Source organism: Scylla paramamosain, unplaced genomic scaffold (assembly GCF_035594125.1).
Source record: "Scylla paramamosain isolate STU-SP2022 unplaced genomic scaffold, ASM3559412v1 Contig28, whole genome shotgun sequence".
Classification (NCBI taxonomy): domain Eukaryota; kingdom Metazoa; phylum Arthropoda; class Malacostraca; order Decapoda; family Portunidae; genus Scylla; species Scylla paramamosain.
Genome location: NW_026973693.1, coordinates 772,501 through 786,565, shown reverse-complemented (window position 1 = coordinate 786,565; position 14,065 = coordinate 772,501). Strand labels below are relative to the sequence as shown.

Genomic DNA, 14,065 nt, shown 5'->3' with positions numbered 1-14,065 from the left:
TACTCCAGGTCATCGCGGAAGTGGCGAGGTGACCCCATACAACTCCACAAGGTCGTGGAGGACGCCAGGCATAGTCCTGCACACTCCAGAAATTCATATCAACACCACCTTGACTCCTTCTGCTAGCTGGCGAAGGCCACGTGGTCACCTACACTCAGCCATCCACCTCACCTGGACACCCACCTGCCCCGGACATCATCCAGCCGCAAGAACCCAGATAAGCACTTCCGGGGTCCTTGGTTTTGATTAGCTAGCTAGTTTAGTTAGGGGTCACTTGCTGTAGATAGGAACCCTCCTCGGTCTTCTTTTTTTTTTTTTTTTTTTTTTTTTTTTTGGTGTAACGCTGTGCTCCACGTGAGTGATAAACATTATTTATCTTTTATTTTTTTTTCCTGAAGACCAGTTGATGTGGTTATCTTGGAGGTTAACGGAGAAGAGTACTTTACACCCGTGTTTTTATTTATTTTCTTGTCACTTTTTGTTTTTTGTTGATTGCTATTTATTTATTTATTTTTATTGAAAAATGAGTGTGAATGCAGCACAATATATAAAGGTGTGCATTCCAGAGTGAAAGGAAGGCGTGCACAGGCTAGAGTGCACAGGATGCAGTGCCTTTTTTATCACCAGACCTTGATTGATTGAAGCAAATGAAAACTTTGGTGTGAGTACCTTACGAAGACACTTGACAATACTAATGTCACCTCACCTCGTGGTTTCACCTTAACACCTACAAACATTGGCTGGACACAAGGTCACAGAAATAATTTATTCTCATATATTCTCATCTTTACAAATTACAGTCTTTCCACATCAAAGTAACTAATCACCTTTATTCATACACTTGGGGGTGGTTGAAGGATCGCTAATCCCTTGTTAAATTGCCTGTGTTCAACTCGTATCTCCTCCCTCATTTATTTAAAAAGTATTTTGATCAGGAAGGATAGGAGAACAAAGTCTGCTATCTTTTTTCTTTTATTGTACGATTTTTTTTCGATGAAAAGTAAAAAAAAAAAAAAAACTTTGAAATATTTGTCAAAAATCAAAATCAACTCCAAACAAAAATGACGACAGCAGACTTTGTTCGCCTCTCACAGTTTGATAAGCCGCAATAGCCCATCTGTGTGTAACACCAATAACAACGGAGCAGATCATTTTTATATGCTAAAATCCGCCATTTTGAGATATTATGTCATAAAGTTTAAGGGGTGACTAATTCACCTATTGCAGCCAGGGACTTGAAATTCACGCGATATATACATCAGAATATGTTGAAAAAGCAGACATAGTTTTAGTTACTCCGATTGGTTTTGTGTATAAGGCCTAAAGCTATTCATGATTTCACCCTTAATTACCGGGTGGGAGGGGAGAAGGCGGGTGAAAACAATTTTTGTTATATTTCGCCATATTTCTAAGTAAAAACCAGTGTTTAATTGTTTGAAAATAAATAAAATATCAATGCAAAAGATATCTAATGCAGATACATTGACTATTTGCTAGATTTACGAAAAAAAAAAATAATTATATTTTTTTTTCGTATATCAATTTGAGAAAATAGTTAGATCTAGAATTTCGTGCTTTCTAATATTGTATGCAGCAAGAGAACCGTAGATATTCATGGGAGAGTGAAGAAGAACGGGTATGTCAGAAAAATATATGAAAAGAGAAAAAAAAAAAAAAAATGTAAAAAAAACTTGTGTGACAGTCTCGCAGCGGGCGAAACCGTGGGAATTTCATAACAGAAGATCTCTTTACATAAGGGGATTTTTTTTGTTCTTATTAAAACGTTACATATATCAAAAGAAGCGGAAAAAAATTAGAAAATTATAAAAGAAAAAAAAACTTTTTTCATGTCCGGATCGTACATCACCCTTGATGCAAAAAATGTCCGCGCCTGACGTTGTTAACACACACGACACACACTTCCCTTGAGAAAAGATAGTATGAATGTCTTCACGAGTGTCCTACTGTTTCATTTTAGAGCCCCTCCTCTTGATGACGACACGCACACTGTCAGCTACACTTTGCAGCGTCTCTCTCTCAAATTTTCCCCAATATCTTTGTATCTCCATTTCAGATGAATTGTTCTCTTTCCAAGGGTTGAGGAGAACATGGTCGTGGTTCAAGTGAAGCCACTACAGCCACTGCCTGACAAGTCTTCCACACTGGTGAGTGTTGTTCAAGCATGTCTTAGTGTTGCTAATTCCTTATTTCCCAGAATATCTACCACTATATAGTGGAAATGCCTTACCAACACAAATAACGTCAAGCAAAAATAGACTCTACACTAAGTGATGAAAAACGTAGCATTTTCCGCTGCACCAAACAATACAGCAGCGAAGTGACACTGCCAGGACTTGAACCAACACCTGCCTGCCTCACTGACACCTGCCGTGGTGCCAGGGAGTGCCGAGGCCCGTGCTGCCACCACGCTGAGAGAGGGAGAAAGAGAAGAGCATCAGAGAGGAATGACCGTGGCAGGAAGGATGGTGTGTTAGGTGACTGGTTCAGACAGTGACAGTGGACAGAAGAAATGCTGGAGAAAGATTAGACCACAGGTGGTTCACGTTGTACTAGTTCAAGGTTTGGCAGAAAACATTTTTTTCTAGATAGACAGTGGCAGCAAACACACAAGGGAGGATGGTGTGGTGGACAAGAGGATGCAGGGAGACGGCAGACAGAATGGAAGCTACAGATGAAAGAAGAGCAGGTCAAGCCATGGCAGCAGACAGACAGACAGAGATAGATTGGATCAGAAAGTATTATTATTTAGTGAGGTAAGGAACTGTACAGCCCTTCACAGTGCTGACTACTTGATAGCAGAGGTGGTTCATGTTGGTTCAGTATTTCAGGATTTGGTTTGAAGCTGTTGCGTGAAAAGAACAGTCTGAGGAACGAGAGGTTGTATTGTCACTCGTCAACAAAGTGGCAGAGTATTATTATAACATTTAGAGCCAAAGCTGTACCAGCTGCCTCAGTGTGTCATGTCCATTGTATACTGACAGTCTTGTCTACGCTAGTGGAGGTGAGGGAGGAACAAACCTTGAATCATCCAAGGTAGAGTTTGTAGCAAAGGATTGAGCAAAGAGTTCAGCTTTAGAGATAGATGTGATAGCAGTGGTGCCATCTGGTTGAAATAAAGGAGGGAAAGAAGAATCAAAGTTATTATAGATGTTTTTGGGTTAAGTGGCAGAAGTCACGGGGGGAGTTAGATCTTGAAAGGTTTTGACACTATTAATGAAGGAGTTTTTGGCTAGTTGGAGAACAGACTTGGCATGGTTCCGGGCAGAAATGTAAAGTGCATGAGATTCTGGTGATGGAAGGCTTAAGCACCTTTGGTGGGCCACATCTCTCTCATGTATAGCACGAGAACAAGCTATGTTAAACCAAGTTTTGGAGGTTTAGGTCGAGAAAAAGAGTGAGGAATGTACGCCTCCATGCCAGACACTATCACCTCTTGTGCACTCGGCACACAGGGCGGTCTCCGTCACGGACGCAGTAGTCATTCCAAGGAAAATCAGCAAAATACCTCCTCAGGTTCCCCCAACTAGCATAGCCAACACGCCAGAGGCACCTTCGCTTAGGGGATCCTGAGGAGGGATTGGAGTGATAGGACAAGATACAGATACTAGATGTGATCGGAGAGCCCAACAGAGAAGAGAGGGTAACAGAATAAGCAGAAGGATTAGAGGTCAGGAAAAGGTCAAGAATGTTAGGCATATCTCTAAGACGGTCAGGAATACGATTAGAGTGTTGCACCAATTGCTCTAGGTCATGGAGGATAGCAAATTTAAAGGTTAGTTCACCAGGATGGTCAGTGAATGGAGAGGAAAGCCAAAGCTGGTGGTGAACATTGAAGTCTCCAAGAATGGAGATCCCTGCAAAAGGGAAGAGAGTTAGAATGTGCTCCACTTTGGAAGTTAAGTAGTCAAAGAATTTCTTACAGTCAGAGGAGTTAGGTGAAAGGTATACAACACAGATAAATTTAGTATGAAAGGGACTCTGTTGTCGTAGCCAGGTGGTGGAAAACCCGAAAGATTCAAGAGCGTGGGCACGAAAGCAGGTTAATTTCATTGCGCACATAAACACAACATCCAGCTTTGGATAGAGAAAGTAAGAGGAAACTGAAAAGGGGCTACTGTCAGTTGCCTCAGACACCAGGGTTACATGAGGAAAGGATGATGAAGCTTAATAGAGGAGAGGCAGTGTTCTGCAGCATTCGCGTTCAATCTGTAGAAGTTTAAGAAGAAAAACTGAGAGGGGTGTCAAGACATTTAGGGTCGTTAGCAGATGGGGACTCCGAGGCTGGTATAGGAGTGTGTGTGTAATAATTAGGTGGTTGTAGTTGTTTTGTGTGCAGGAAGAGAGATATCTCTCCATGACCATAACGTTTGGTACGAGTGAAAACATCCTTTGGTTTCCACAGATATTTACCACATACTTACACACTAGTAACAATTTCCACCTGCAGCACCAGAAGCAGTCTTCCTCACACGAACCGTTTCATTGCCGGGACTTGAAGGCTTCACGGGTCTGGGCGGCTCGGAAGTCTCACTACAAACTGGAGACCCGTTCTCTTGGACACCGCTTGGAGTCGGACACAAGATTCAAGAGGGGAGTCATTTTAACGAGAGCTTCAGGCAGAAAATTCGAGTGGATTTTCATTTTCTAAAAAATATCTTAATCCCCCCAGGGGATATTTTGAATCCTTCTTTGTGGAAAAATAACTCCAGATATGATTCTAGCTGGAAGTTGACCTGAGCAATGTAGGGTTTGCTGCTGTGAGATTATCACCAAGGCACAAGTGTTCGGGATTTAAAGATGATGGAAATGTGTCCTGTGTGCTGCTGTGCTGGGAAGAGGAGAGGAGCAGCAGCAGTGGTGGGGGCTCTGCTGCTGCTGTCACTAGTGCAGCTGCCTTCCCTCAACATACTGTGTCTTCTCTCACCTGCAATGAACAACTATGAACAATACTTTTGCGATGAAGAACAGTGAATAACACCTCTCCCCATATGGTTGCAAGTCTCTCTCTCTCTCTCTCTCTCTCTCTCTCTCTCTCTCTCTCTCTCTCTCTCTCTCTCTCTCTCTCTCTCTCTCTCTCTCCACAGTCCCACAGTATGTCCCCCACAGTATGTTTACAAACCCACAGTGACTCCCCACAGCCCCTCACCAACACCCTCACCAACCAATTGTCTCCACACACACACACACGCACACACCATTACATACACAAATGTTGCAATCTTGTACACACACACACACACACACACACACAACACACACACACACACACACACACACACACACACACACACACACCATTACATACACAAATGTTGCAATCTTGTGTACACACACACACACACACACACACACACCATTACATACACAAATGTTGCAATCTTGTACACACACACACACACCATTACATACACAAATGTTGCAATCTTGTACACACACACACACACCCATTACATACACAAATGTTGCAATCTTGTACACACACACACACACACACACACACACACACACACACCATTACATACACAAATGTTGCAATCTTGTACACACACACACACACACACACACACACACACACACACACACACACACACACACACACACACACACACACACACCATTACATACACAAATGTTGCAATCTTGTACAGTGTCTACAATAAAGAATGAAACCAAAATCGACAAGCCTAATTTTCTTGCGGCCTGCGTGAATGTAGTGAGGCTCAATGTGCGTGTACAAGTGAAGAGTATATTAGATGCATGACTCAAAAATATGAGGCTTTACACAAAAATACAGTGACACAACTTGATGAGTATGGTGAGTCAAGTGAGAGTGTCAAATGTGAGTCAAAATGCTCAACTTTGAATTAACCTACAACAAAAAGTGACTAAATAAACACACTATGAAAAAAATATAATCTCATCAATAAACACTGAAAAAAAATTATATACACCAACACAAAATAAATAAATAAATGAAGACTAAGTAAAGCAAATTAATCTGAACGCCAATACACAAAACAACATAGTCGTATATTTTTAAATACTATGGTGAAAGATAATGAAGCTTAAATATTGAGAGAGAGAGAGAGAGAGAGAGAAATTTTATGTGGTCTTCTTAAATCAATCTCTCTCTCTCTCTCTCTCTCTCTCTCTCTCTCTCTCTCTCATACACAAACAAATAATAAAAAAATAAATAAATAAGTAAACAAACAAAATACAAACAAATAATAATAATAGCCATCCACAAACCAATCTAGTGCATCCACACCAAGCCACACCAAGCCATCCCTATCCAGCCAATCACGAGCCAGCACACACACACACACACACACATACACACAGAGGATTGGGAGAAAGGGGAAATAGAGAAAAAGGAAAAGGAAAAAATAATGAAAAAAGGGATGAGGGAGAGAATAAGAGAAAAAAATGGCGAAACAAGAGGAAAATGGGGAAAATAAAGGAAAAATACGAATAAAGACAAAAGGAAAAATGAAGAAGAGGAAAAGGGGAAAATGGAGTGAGGAGGGGAACACTAGGAAAACAAACCAAACAATAGGGCATTACATTGTGATTAGGTGCAGCAGGGATGGATCATGAGGATTAGAGAGAGAGAGAGAGAGAGAGAGAGAGACAGAGAGAGAGAGAGAGAGATCTGGTCAGGAATTTAATTTTGTGTTAGTGGTTGACGCCATTTTCTCTCTCTCTCTCTCTCTCTCTCTCTCTCTCTCTCTCTCTCTCTCTCTCTCTCTCTCTCTCTCCTTACAACAGTTTTCTCTTTCTGCTTACTATCGCTCTTATCTTTCGTTGAGAGAGAGAGAGAGAGAGAGAGAGAGAGAGAGAGAGAGAGAGAGAGAGACAGGAAAACATATTACAAACACACACACACACACACACACACTTTTCACAGGCAAGTTAACAACTTTAATAAAAAAAATAACCATTTTTACCTTACCTATCACAATAACCCTTTTTTACCTCCTATCCCTTCCCTTCCATATGAAACCGAATCAATAAGAAATATCACTTGCTTCTCTCCTGTAACTTATAATGAAACGCTCGAATTAATTCATAAGGTGCACAAAGGAGCTTAATTAGTGAACAGGAAAGATTAAAATGCATTGTGGGGAAAAAAAAAAAAGGTGAAATATGAATGAGTTTGAGGGAAGGTGTGTGTGTGTGTGTGTGTGTGTGTGTGTGTGTGTGTGTGTGTGTGTGTGTGAGGCTTTAAAAGGTAATGGATTTTACAAGTGAAGAATGTAAAGTATTGTATCCGAAAGCATAAGGGATTGGACGCCCTGAGTGAAGCGGTTACAGGTGTCTATTGTTCCCGTGGTTGATATATTGAGACAGCTTGTCCGCCACCTTGCAATTTCTTATACAGGGTGTAACGCGAGTTTCTGCAAATACTGAAAGAGGTGAAAGAACGTGTAATTGTAAGTAGAGAATGTTGTATACACATATGCATTTTAAAGCTTTCTTTGTTTACCCCGTCAGAGGAGTTGAAAATGTACGGGACTCGCGGGTGTGCTCTGTGACATGACAGACACACTGTTGCGTTGTCGCAGCCTCGGAGGTGCCACTTGCTCAAATTACGAGTGGTTTAATCTTATTTTTTTTGAAGGCTGTGAAATGTTGCAGTATCTTATAACAAAACAAATGGTATCAAAAAACCATGTAATTTACCGATAAGCATTACATGACAACATTATTGTGGTGATTAAAAATACTCCTGTAAAATGCTACGTGGCATCATCAAAGCAATGGGAGCAGGGGTAGCGAGTCCAAGCGACCTTGAAAACAGCTGAGTGATGATGCCGCGCAGCATTTTACAGGAGTACTTTTAATCACCGCAATAATGTTGTCGTGTAATGCTTATCGGTAAAGTACATGCCTTTTAATATCATTTGTCTTATTATAAGATACTGCAAAAAATAAGATTAAACCATTCGTAATTTGAGCAAGTGGCACCTCCGAGGCTGAGACAATGCAGTCGTCTGTACTTCACCTCACAGCTACACGCAGAGCACAGCAGTGTGTCCCATACATTTTTCAACTCCTCTGACGCACGCCGCCCACCACCAGGATCGGCGGGTCGGACATGATGCGGAAGAAGGCGAGGGAGTCGAAGTATTCATCCGCCGTCCACCGCTCCCCGACCCGTCGCTGAGAGAGCTGCTCCTTGTGTCACAGCTGAGGAAGAGAGAGGTGAGGGTTAGGTCACTCCTGCAGGAACACGAAGGAAGAATGAACATCAATAGATATGGCCACTCGGAGGGATACAAAGGAAACACAAGAAGTAAAAGATAACGACAAGAGGTTGAAATCGTTCACAAATGAAGAACAAACAGTAATAGATAAGAGCAAGGGGTTAGATCACTCACAAAGAAATACAAATGAAGAACAAACAACATATCTAACTTGTATTTTGGTTCTTCCGAGGCTGTCTGTGACAAGGCACACTGAGCAATCCTGTAAAGTGGATGTAGGCTGTAAAATGCCAGGATGCAGGCCCGGTGAGAGAGGGAGGGAGGGAGGGAGGCAGAAAGGAGGGAAGGAAGGAACGCAGGAGAAAAGAAAGGAATAAATAAAAGCAAAGCCTCCCTTAACAAAAATAAATAAATAAATAAATAAATAAAAGGAAAACGGAGAATAAAAGAAGAAAGGAAGGTATGAACAAAAGGAGAGGGAAAGGAAGACACGGAAAAGAAAAGGTGAGAAATCAAATGAAAGAAAGGAAGGCAGGAAGGATAAAAAAAAAGAACGAAATAACGGAAAGGTAGAAAACGAAGAAAGGAAATCAAATAAATACAAAAAGGAAGGAAGAAAGAAAGAGGAAGGAAAACGATGCCATAAGTAATGAGAGGGCTAAACGAAAAGAAAGAACAGACAAGACTTGAATAAGACGAGAGAGAGAGAGAGAGAGAGAGAGAGAGAGAGAGAGAGAGAGAGAGAGAGAGAGAGAGAGAGAGACTAGATAAAGAAGGTTCGAGAGTGGCGAGGATGGGGGAGGCTGGAGGGTGGTGAAGGAAGGGGACGGGGGGGAATTGATGAGCAGGGCAGGGAAGGGAAGGAGGAATAATGATGGCAGAAAGGTAAGTGAGGGAAGAGGGACGGTGAAGGAGGAGCAGTGAAGGAAGAAGAGCCAGGGGAAGTCGAGGCAGTGAAGGAAGGAGAGGGGCCGTGGAGGAAGAATAGGGGCGTTGTTGTAACCCAACAAACAACAAGAAGTGAAACATGTAACAAGAAACAAGAATGAAACAAGAATGAAGAAATGAAAAGGGAAACAAGAAGTAGAAAGAATAAATGAGGGAAGAAGATGATAAAAACGACAGAAGGTATCACCACCCTGATAGATAAGAGACGAGACGTGACCACCGAGGAGAACAACAAGATGCGGTGAGTCATCACAAGACCAACAGGGCCGGAGATTAGCACCAGATTACAAGAAGAGGTACTCAGTGAGGGAGGAGAACAATGAGGTAGGAAGGGACAAGGAAGGAGGGCGGTGAGAGAGGAAGTGAAGGGAGGAGGGATCGTGGGAGGGGGATGATGGATCTCAAACACCTGAAGCACGAAGGATTGCTGGAATGGTGCAGGTCTGGGTGTCAATGTACTGCTGGCTGGAACGTGAGGGATGCCTGGAGTGTGGGAGCATGACTGGACTAAGAGTGACTATGTACGACTGGAGCGTGGGTGTAGGAGTGACTGCGAGTGTGTGACTGGAATGTGACTGGCAGGATTGTGACTATCTATCTGTCTATCTATGACTGCAATGTGAAATACCGAAGCGTGAATGACATGAGTTTAAATATATGACTGAATTTTTGCCATGAGTAGAACGTGGAGAACATGAGCACGAAGACTGAAGAGTGAATTTGTAACTGCAACAAGCCAAGCCAAGCCAAGCCAAGCCAAGCCAAGCCAAGCCGTGTAAGGCGAGGCACGTTAAGTCAACCACACACTTTTGATGAGTTATGGAGCTTGAACTGGTGGTGGTGGTGATGCGCGCGCGCGCGCGCGCGCGTGTGTGTGTGTGTGTGTGTGTGTGTGTGTGTGTGTGTGTGTGTGTGTGAGTGTGTGTGTGTGTGTGTGTGTGTGTGTGTGTGTGTTGCTGTGTCGTCAGTTGCAAGTGTACATGAGTGAACCGGGAGAGAGAGAGAGAGAGAGAGAGAGAGAGAGGAGAGAGAGAGAGAGAGAGAGAGAGAGAGAGAGAGAGAGAGAGAGAGAGAGAGAGAGAGAGAGAGAGAGAGAGAGAGAGAGATCCAATTCAATACGTCATCAACACACACTTTCATCTTTTTTTTAATTATTTTTTTAAGGATCACTATGACTTATCTTTTAAATTCAAGGTCTTAAAAAAAAAGGTGCGTCCACACGATCGAACAATGCTCGACGGACAAAATTGTTACCAACTACCAGTGGAAAGCGGAAAGGCTCGTTGATGACGTCAGAAGCGAGCACCAAGTGGTGTACCGGACATTGTCCGTGTTCGCAGCATCGAAACGTCAGACACTGTCTGGTGTGGAATTATACGATACTGCCAGACACTCGACGAGCAAAGTCACTTGGTTACAGGATTTTCAAAGTCCGTCAGTTCATTAGTTCTCATCGTCCTGTGACCATGGCCAGCAGTACCTCAGTCAATGAGAAGAGTTGCCACTGGGACAGAAAAGAGACCCTGCTACTAATAGAACTATACCGGCAGAATCCATGCCTATGGAATGTAAAGTCTACTGTGTACAAGGATAGGAACAAAACGTGTCGCGGCCATTAATGAAATAACGGCAGGACTGAATAGAAATGGATTATCTGTTACTGCTTCTGAAGTGAAGAAAAAAATAGAATCCATCCGTAGTCAATATAGGAGAGAACTACGAAAACAGGAGAAATCAAAGAAGTCGGGGGCTGGTGCTGACGACATTTACACCCCCATATTATGGTGTTTTGATGACCTCTGCTTCCTCAACGATGGCGACAGCAAGAGAGAATCCGTGTCAAGTATGGATAGCCAAGTGTCTCTTGTGCCTGAAGAAGTGTCTGATCATGAGGTGAGTACGTAATTGTCGTATATCTGTCTGTTTACCTGTCTTTGAATGAAAAAAAAAAATGAAAAACCAAACAATGGCCATACATTCTTTATTGCCACAATCTACCTTTATAATACATTTTGTCAACAAAAGCAATGTAAAATATGTTCAATATGCAACATTGGTGATTTTTATGATACATTACTATTATAATTTTACTCCCGAGTTATTGTAACTTAGCCTCATGTATGTCTGTTTTGCCAGATCACAGTACCTTCCTCATTGAAATATTTCATATACAGATTGCGTACAATTGTGCCGTTGATGGTGGTGTGTTCTTCATACTCGAGCGGTAGCATGCCAAGGATTTCATCAGCGTTTTCTATATTTGCATCAGAACACAAAGTTGGGGTGATAGGTGCTTTGCGAAGGTAATTATGTAGTGCAGTGCAAGCAAGAACTATTTTCTCTACTTTTTTTGGTTCAAGGTTAATGGCTTTATGAAACACTTCAAATCTTTTAGCAAGTATTCCGAATGGCGTTTTCTACGGTGCGTCGAGCTCTTGACAGTCGGTAGGAAAACACACGTTGCTCAAGGTTTTGATTTTGATGAGAGAAAGGCTTCATGATATGACGCTTCAGAGGAAATGCATCATCAGCAACGATCACATATGGTAATATTTTTGAGCTGTTTGGGAGTACCTCATCATCTGGCATACCGGCAGATCCTGCTTCAATACGCTGGTTGAGAGAACAGTTACCCCACACTCCACCATCCGACACTCTTCCATTAGTGCCGCACGTCAACATATATGAAGTTTGAGTCTGCATTGGAGACAGCCATTAACACTATGCTGTGGCTTCCTTTGTAGTTGTAGTAGAAGGAGCCGCTATCAGGTGGTGGCCTTATCAGGATGTGCTTCCCGTCAACTGCTCCGATGCAATTAGGAAAGTTCCATTTCTTGGAAAATCCCATGTGCTACACGCTTCCACTCCTCCGCTGTTTGGGGTGTCTGTTAATGAGAAAAATGTTATTAAAGGTCTTTTTGTATGCGTTCTCGATATATATAATACATTATCCTCCTCTCTCTCTCTCTCTCTCTCTCTCTCTCTCTCTCTCTCCTCTCTCTCTCTCTCTCTCTCTCTCTCTTTCACAGGAAATTAAAACGATAATACACGTTGACATACACTAATGGCTTGTATCTATTTCCAGATTTTCAATGATCCTATACTTCAACAAAATGAAGATGGTTCTGTAACCCATACAACACCAACGCCTGTCACACCTGTCCCAAGTACATCGCATGATAATGTACCACCTGCAACGCCTGAGTCTTCACGCATTCAGACTCAAACTACCCGAGGGAGAAAAAGGTCTTTACTCACTGACGAGAGGCATGAGGTGCTTGAAGAAGCGCTTCATCAACTGAAAGAATTATCTCGATCGGAGAAGGATAGCGATGAAGAAAGTGCTTTTGGTGATGTTGTTACCAATGATTTGCGAAAGATGAATGTAGAAAATAGGATCCATGCACAGAAACTAATTTCTGAGGTACTTTATCTGGGGAAATTAGGGAAGCTCACCTTTTCATCCAAGGTTGTTGGCTAATTATGTAGTACGACCATTATTGTCTGTATTGAAGTGGCATTAATATGTTAACAATAAATCTGTGACAGTTAAGTGGTAGTATGTCTTTGTCCCTGGTTTAGAAACAATATTCATGAACAACTTTACATATGTGACATATGTGTAGAGATGTACTTTTATATGACGGGTTGCGCTTCAACGTGGGTAATGTACGAGTGGCCAAACACCAAGCACTTGGGTCTTTTTACATACACCTAACAAAGATGTATATAATGTATGTAATTAATCTCGCGTCTATGCTTAACTGTAGAGATGTTCTTCACATTACGCAAGTTCATATTCATAATATATGCACCGTCACAAACAAGCATTACTTACCTTTAAGTATGGATCCTTAAGCACATCATAGATGGTTTGGCACATATCAGGAATGATTGCAGACAGACTCTGTTTTGAAATCCTTGTGCTGTATTGAAGTGAACTGTAGGAGCACCCGGTGGAAAGGTACCTCAACGTTGCTTCCAGACGTGCTGCAGGTGAAATGCTCTCCCTCATACAGGTGTCCTGCTTTGTTATAAAAGGTTTTAACTTTTCCAATAAATCGTAGAAGGTATTTGGGTCCATCCGCATATAGTTCGTAAAGTCCGATTCATAGCCAGTTCTCAATTCTTGCAAAATGGTTGCATGGGCTTCCCCTTTCATTTCGTTTGTGCAACCAGTCCTTGCACCATTCCCTTCTTGTCATCTCCTCCTCCTCCTCACAGAGTACAGCAATGATCATGCTGCATAGTGCAATTTTTTTTAGCCTTCTTTTTTTTCTTGTGGACCATGGTAGTGATGTACTGCACCACTCGTCCAAGGCCACACACTGACTTAAATGCCTGAGTTGCCAACGGACATCACCTTCGAACATTGTCCACCGGTCTTTGCCCTGTGAGCAGAGTTGAAACAGTGGTAAACAGCCTCATCTGGTACCACTGATTGTTGCCAGATCCACTTCCATCGTTTCACCGCTTATGACGTCATCCTGCTTCTCCTCTGATATGGTAACGATTTTGTCCGTCGAGCATTGTTCGATCGTGTGGACGCACCTTTAGAGGGAAACCAGAGAGCCATTGTATTAAGCCTTCCCAAACCCTGAATTTCTCGCCTCTTTCTTCAGTAGTCTCCCCGCAACACCATCCCTTCGCTGTCTGCTCTTCACGTGTACACAAAGGTAACCTGAGTGTGTGCCTCGGTTTTTCAATGCGCCTCATACTTGCAGTTCTTACTTGATATTAGACAATGGCTAGCTTCCCTGGGATGATTCTTTATTGTTAACACACACACACACACACACACACACATACACACACACACACACACACACACACACACACACACACACACACACACACACACACACACACACACACACACACACACACGT

The 14,065-nt window shown here is 42.4% G+C and overlaps 3 long non-coding RNA genes across 3 annotated transcripts in view; 1 reads left to right on the top strand and 2 right to left on the bottom strand.

The window, feature by feature from the left end:
• Positions 1-760: 760 nt before the first annotated feature.
• On the bottom strand, positions 761-4,531 carry LOC135097664 (uncharacterized). Its single transcript, XR_010265952.1, has 2 exons — positions 4,443-4,531; positions 761-2,429 (listed from the first exon to the last, which is right to left on the bottom strand). It is a non-coding gene; the product is annotated as an uncharacterized LOC135097664 (long non-coding RNA).
• Positions 4,532-4,718: 187 nt separating this feature from the next.
• Positions 4,719-14,065, bottom strand: part of LOC135097674 (uncharacterized) — a 24,538-nt gene continuing 15,191 nt past the window's right edge. Inside the window, exons 2-3 of the long non-coding RNA XR_010265958.1 lie at positions 8,066-8,211; positions 4,719-4,945 (exon numbers count right to left, since the gene is read on the bottom strand). This is a non-coding gene — a long non-coding RNA (uncharacterized LOC135097674). The remainder of the gene's footprint in view (positions 4,946-8,065; positions 8,212-14,065) is intronic.
• Positions 10,384-12,729, top strand: LOC135097657 (uncharacterized). Its single transcript, XR_010265942.1, has 2 exons — positions 10,384-11,069; positions 12,262-12,729. It is a non-coding gene; the product is annotated as an uncharacterized LOC135097657 (long non-coding RNA).